Source organism: Otolemur garnettii, unplaced genomic scaffold (genome assembly GCF_000181295.1).
Source record: "Otolemur garnettii isolate 467f Iridium unplaced genomic scaffold, OtoGar3 scaffold00146, whole genome shotgun sequence".
NCBI lineage: Eukaryota > Metazoa > Chordata > Mammalia > Primates > Galagidae > Otolemur > Otolemur garnettii.
Window position 1 is genome coordinate 79,252 of NW_003852541.1, and position 5,897 is coordinate 85,148.

Below are 5,897 nucleotides of genomic sequence, written 5' to 3' on the forward strand. Positions count from 1 at the left end.
TGTACCTGTTTGTTTAACCACCTACCTATTGAAAGGCATTCTGATTGCTTCAAGTTTTTGGCAATTATCAACAAAACTGGTATGTGGATGTAAGTTTTCAAATCAGTCAGGTAAATTTCTAGTAGTATGACTGCTGAGTCATATGTAGAACCATGCTTAGGTTGGCTTTTCAGTTTTTAAACTGAAAATATTAATTGACGGAATTCAACTGATTTTTAAAAATCCCAGGTGTCTGGCATGGATGCAGAGAGAAGGGAACACTTCTACACTGCTGGTGGGAATGCGAGTTAATATAGCCTTTTTGGAAAGAAGTCTGGAGAATACTCAAGGAACTAAAAGTAGACCTACCATTCAATCCTGCAATTCCTCTACTAGTTATATACCCAGATGATCAAAAATCATTTTACAACAAAGACATTTGCACCAGAATGTTTATTTCTCCCCAATTCATAATTGCCAAGACATGGAAACAGCCCAAGTGCCCATCGACCCATGAATGGATTAACAAATTGTGGTATATGTACACCACGGAATACTGTGCAGCCATAAAAAAAGATGGAGACTTCACATCTTTTATGTTTACCTGGATGGAGCTGGAACATATTCTTCTTAGTAAAGTATCTTAAGAATGGGAAAAAAAAGTACTCAATACTACTATGTATTACTACTCCAATGTACTCAATACTACTATGAAATCAATATATAATCACCTACACATTCATACAAATGGTAAAACATAACTATAGTCCATAAAGTAGAAGGGAAGAGGAGAGAGGGGAGGAGGGAAGCAGGAGGAGGAAGGGTATTTGAGGGGACCTCACCTAATGTGCATGATGCAATGGTACATTTCAAAACTATTAAGAGAAGAGTATAATTGTGATGGATATGTTAATCAGTTCAATGTAAGCATTTCACATTGTATATCAAATCAGTACACTGAACCCCACAAATACATCAATGTACATAGTTATGATTTAATAAAAACAAAAAAATTAAAAATAAATTAAAATTAGTGTAGAAAATAAATAAATATAATACTAGGTGTCTATATGGTTAATGAGTATCTTCTCCCTAACCTGAAATCCAGAAAAGTTGGTTGAATGATGATAAAAATTACTCTAATTTTTACTGTGTAAATTAAAGTACATATCACAAAATATATGTAATTTTGCAACCTAGTTTTGTTTTAATATATTTTCCACAAATTATAGCATTTATGTAAATTCAGCCAAGAATCACTACTCTAAATACCACACTTATTATTACTGTTAAACACACACACAAACAGGAAGGTGTTACAACTAGTATAGCAGGAGCAGATGCAGACAAAAAGACTCGCAGGTACCAGCTGGAAGAGGAAATGGCTTTATTCACCAGCAGGGAGACTCAGGGGACTAATATCCCCAAACCTGAGCCTACCAAATGCACATGAAAATTTCGTGATTCAGGTCAGGCCAGCAAATGCCCTTGATGCATGGCCGCCAACAAAGAAGGTCAAGGAAGTTACAGGACTACTACATAGGTTCAACATGCATCCTCTGAACTTCACAGCGGTTCTCAACCTGTGGGTCGTGACCCACAGGAACTGTATTAAAGGGCTGTGGCATTACAAAGGTTGAGAAGCACTGCTCTGAAGGGCGTATAGATAACAGGAGCATCTGCCGCAGTGAAGGGTTGTAATAAGTAGCTTCATACTTCTTGCAGACTGCCTGGCTAATGCCTGCATAGAGTTACTAGGGCAGAGTCTAGTTCTGCTTTGCTCCCCTGCCACACTGGGAGGTCTGCTTTTTTTTACTTTGGAATCTTTCCAAATAGTGTTAGAACAGTATTCTCCCACCAGCGGTGGTGGCTCATGCCTGTAATCCCATCACTGTGGGAAGCTGAGGCAGAATTGCTTGAGCTCAGGAATTCGAGACTTGTCTGAGTGAGACACCAGAATGTTTATTTCTCCCCAATTCATTATTGCCAAGACCCCAACTCATAAAAAAAAATACCCAGCCAGGCACCACAGTGAGCACCTGTAATCACAGTGGCTTCTGGAGTCTGAGATTGCAGTGAGCTATGACACCACTGATACCCCAATGAGACCCCAACTCATTAAAAAAAAAAAAAAACCCAGCCAGGCACCACAGTGAGCACCTGTAATCACAGCGGCTTCTGGAGTCTGAGATTGCAGTGAGCTATGACACCATTGCACTCTGCTCAGGGCATAGGGTGGGACTCTGCCTCAAAAACAACAAAAAGAACATTATTCTTCCTTTTATTTAAACTAATAAAACGGCAGTGGCCAGTTACACACTACTAGACATTTAATAAAACATTTACTTACCTACAAACTTTAAAAGTTCAGAGGAAGCTTGGAGAAATAGGCACTGCTCCTATTTCAGCTACTTTCGCTCCCTCCCTACGCTTCTCTCCTGGACCCTCCCTTTCATGCTAATTGCTGGCATCCTCCCTCAGGGAGGTTTCTGCGGAATAAACCAGCAAAGGTTGCTGTGGGTTTGACAGTGAGGTCATCACTCTTCTCACAGTCCCCTGGGCATTTAGCACAAAAGCTCCCTGCAAAGACAAACTAAGACTTTGGGACAGGCAGATTAAAGTCTTCTGGGTCTTCCAGCACTGTGGGACAGGCTCTCAGCTGAGAGAAACTGACTTAGCTAATAGAAACCCTGGGTGCCCTAGACTTATGTTACCCTAGGATCCATCACAGATCTTTTTCAGAAGACTCTAATGCCTCATCTCCACTGTGGGGAGTGGGCTGTGGGCAGCAGGGCCCCCACCGCCTGGGAAATGCTCTGGGTGGGACCCCAACCACCTCTCCTGCCTCACCAACATTCTTTCCACCTGCCAGCAGTCAGGACCCCAGGCAGACTTTTCCTATTACTGGAAAGTACACAGTTTTCCCTCTTTAAGGCTGGTCTCTACCCCACGTGCTAAGATTTATGCAACTTTGTCAAGATAGTGCATAAATCTGTTTCCACAGTTCAGGTGCCAGCTGCATCCGTCCTCCCCACACCATCCTATCTCTCCTCCCCTTTCTTGGCTTTATTTCTCCAATTCCACTCAGGTTATTTCTCGTCTTTGCACTAGCTCGTGAGATTCCACCACAATGGGGAAAATACAAAGAAAAAAGACAGATTTGATGATCCAAAGCATTTCTGAGAGTGAGACAAAGCAAAATGGTTTGGGGGCTGCAGCAGGAAGAGTCACAGGAAGAGGAAGCAAAGCAAGGCACAGGCAATTTTCAGCCTCAATTTGCTTCCTTCGTCCTGCTTTGCTGTTGTGGAAGATCAGTTTTACAAAGTCAAGGCGTGATAGACAGCCTGGCAAAGAGAAAACACAATTCCTGGTCTTGGCTGCTTTGGCAGCAATTGTGTTTATGCCACGGATAAACACAAGGAACGGGGCCACGGAGATGAGAGCTATGTGTCCTGGGGAGTCCTAGCCCAGGCTCCTTCATCCTCTCCCTAAGCATTCTTCCCTCTGGTCAGCGCCGGCGGGACAGCGGCGGTGGAGCGCGGGGTGTGCGAAGCCAACCGGGTCCCCGAGACCCCGGACTTTCCGTGCGCCCCGCTCCCTGCCCCATGTACCGCGCCCCTCGCTCGCTCGCTCACCTCATTCTCTAACTCGTCGGAGACCCCACCGGGCCGCGGTTTCTGACAGGCAGGAGACGACGGCCCAGCTGCCAGCTGTGACCTTCTCGAAATGTCCTCGGTCTGCGACGCCAGCAGTCACTTCCCCTGCACCTCCTCCTGTGGAACAACGACTACCGGCAGCTGCAGGGCCAGAATGTTGAGTCTCTGGATCCACGAGGTGGAACATCACTGCATCTTGCTTCTTTGGGACATCTGGAATCCGCTCGAGTCTTGCTCCAACATAAAGCAGATGTGACAAAAGAAAATCGCCAGTGATGGCCAGTTTTACCCAAGGCTGTGAGCACTGGCAATCCGGAGATGGTATACACACAACACATCCGTGGCCCTGGAAGGAGTTCCTGAGCTGCTCCAAAAATTCTTGAGGTTCCAGATTTCTATGTGCAGATGGAATGGGAATTCACCAGCTGGGCGCTGTTGGTTCCCAGAATATGCCCAGATGATGTCTGTCGCATTTGGAAAAGCAGTGCCAAACTGCCGGTCGGTACCACATGGCTGAGATTTGAAAATAGGACCTGGATAAGTGGGAGGTGTAGTTTTATATTTAAGAGAGAAGACAACTGGATGGAGTTGATGGACGTCAACCACAATGACAAAGTGGTGACTACCAAACACTCTGACCTTTCCCAAGAAATGGAACACTTCACTCTGTACTTAGGAAGCCATAAAGCAGGGACGCTGAGCAGTGGCTCAAAGCCCAGTGATAACACCAGCCTCTATACTAAAATGTTGCTTCTCAAAGAGCTAAATCCAGATTCTGGGGCTAGAGGACAGACAAAGCTGAAGCTGTTAATGGTTCAGAAGCAAAAGTATACACCATAAACAACGTGAATGTGATAACCAAAATACTCATAGAACATCTGACCGAGGAGGAAAAAAGAGAAATAAAGCTGACAAGAACCCACTGGAATCTTTGCTGGGAACTGGGGAACACCAGTTTGGTGCCCAAGGCACCTTACTACGGAATATGCCACTGCAAACAACCCCACAGCTATCACACCTGATGAGTACTTCAACACAGAGTTTGATCTGAAAGACAGGGACATTGGAAGGCCAAAAGAGCTGACAATTAGAACACAGAAGTTTAAAGAAGCACTGTGGATGTGTGAAGAATTTCCGCTCTCTCCTGTGGACCAGGTCATTCCCATCATGGACCTAATGGCTTGAACTAATGCTCATTTTGCAAGATTGAGAGATTTCATCAAATTAGAACTCCCAGCTGGATTTCCTGTCAAAATAGAAATTCCTTTGTTTCATGTCTTAAATGCATGGATTACATTCGGGAATGTTAATGGCTATAGCACTGCAGAAGAAACTGTATCTCAAAATGTGGATGGGGCACAGGCCAATTCAGCTTCCCACATCACAAACTTTGAGGTCAATCAGTCTGTTTTTCAAATTCTTGAATCTTACCACATTCATGACAATGGCAGAAATGTGCATTTGCAAAATGAAGATTATGAGATAATGCAGTTTGCCATCTAGGAGAGCCTGCTACAGTCCAGAAGGAGCCAAGAACTTCTATGACCAGCTTCAAAGGGCGGGATCAACCAGACACATGCCTATGATGACAGGTTTGAGAGGGCCATCCAGGAGAGCCTCCTCACCAGCACTGAAGGCCCATGCTCTGGTGTCCCAACTGACATGAGCAGTCTTGATAGTGATTTGCAGCTGGCCATGGAGCTCTCTGCCAAATAGCTGGAAGAACAGGAGCCCTGACTCTAAAAGGAAGAGGCTGAGCTCCAGCAACTCTTATAGCTGTCACTCACTGACAAATAGACCTTCCTGCCCATGAGTTGCACAAAGCAGAGGCTCTGGGCTGCCATGGATGTTGGCAACCAGGGCCCCAGGGGTAAGGGCCTGCACCTTGTGTGTGTGCAGCAAATGGCAGCTGCCCCTTCTTTACCCAGGTGCAGAACCAGGGATTCCTAGGCTCACCCAGGATGCTCCCCTGGGTGAAGGGGCTGGCATTGGCAGGCCTTATCTCTAGGCCATGGGGAAGAGAACATCATCAAGGTTTGTAACAATAATGATCACAGGTTAGTTAGTAGGGGATGCAATTGTTATATCAGAACTGCTATGCCACACTCAGAATATCTTGCAATCACTGTAACCAACTAATGCCAAAAGAATGGTTTGGTAGGCTTGGCGCCTGTGGCTCAAGTGGCTAAAGCGCCAGTCACATACACCTAAGGTGGCGGGTTCGAATCCCCAGCCTGGGCCCGCCAAACAACAATGATGGCT

General features: G+C 45.3%; 1 pseudogene; it reads left to right on the top strand.

Annotated features, from left to right (window-relative positions):
* The first annotated feature begins 3,705 nt into the window (after nt 1-3,705).
* On the top strand, nt 3,706-5,432 carry LOC100959895 (annotated as a pseudogene).
* Nucleotides 5,433-5,897: the final 465 nt, after the last annotated feature.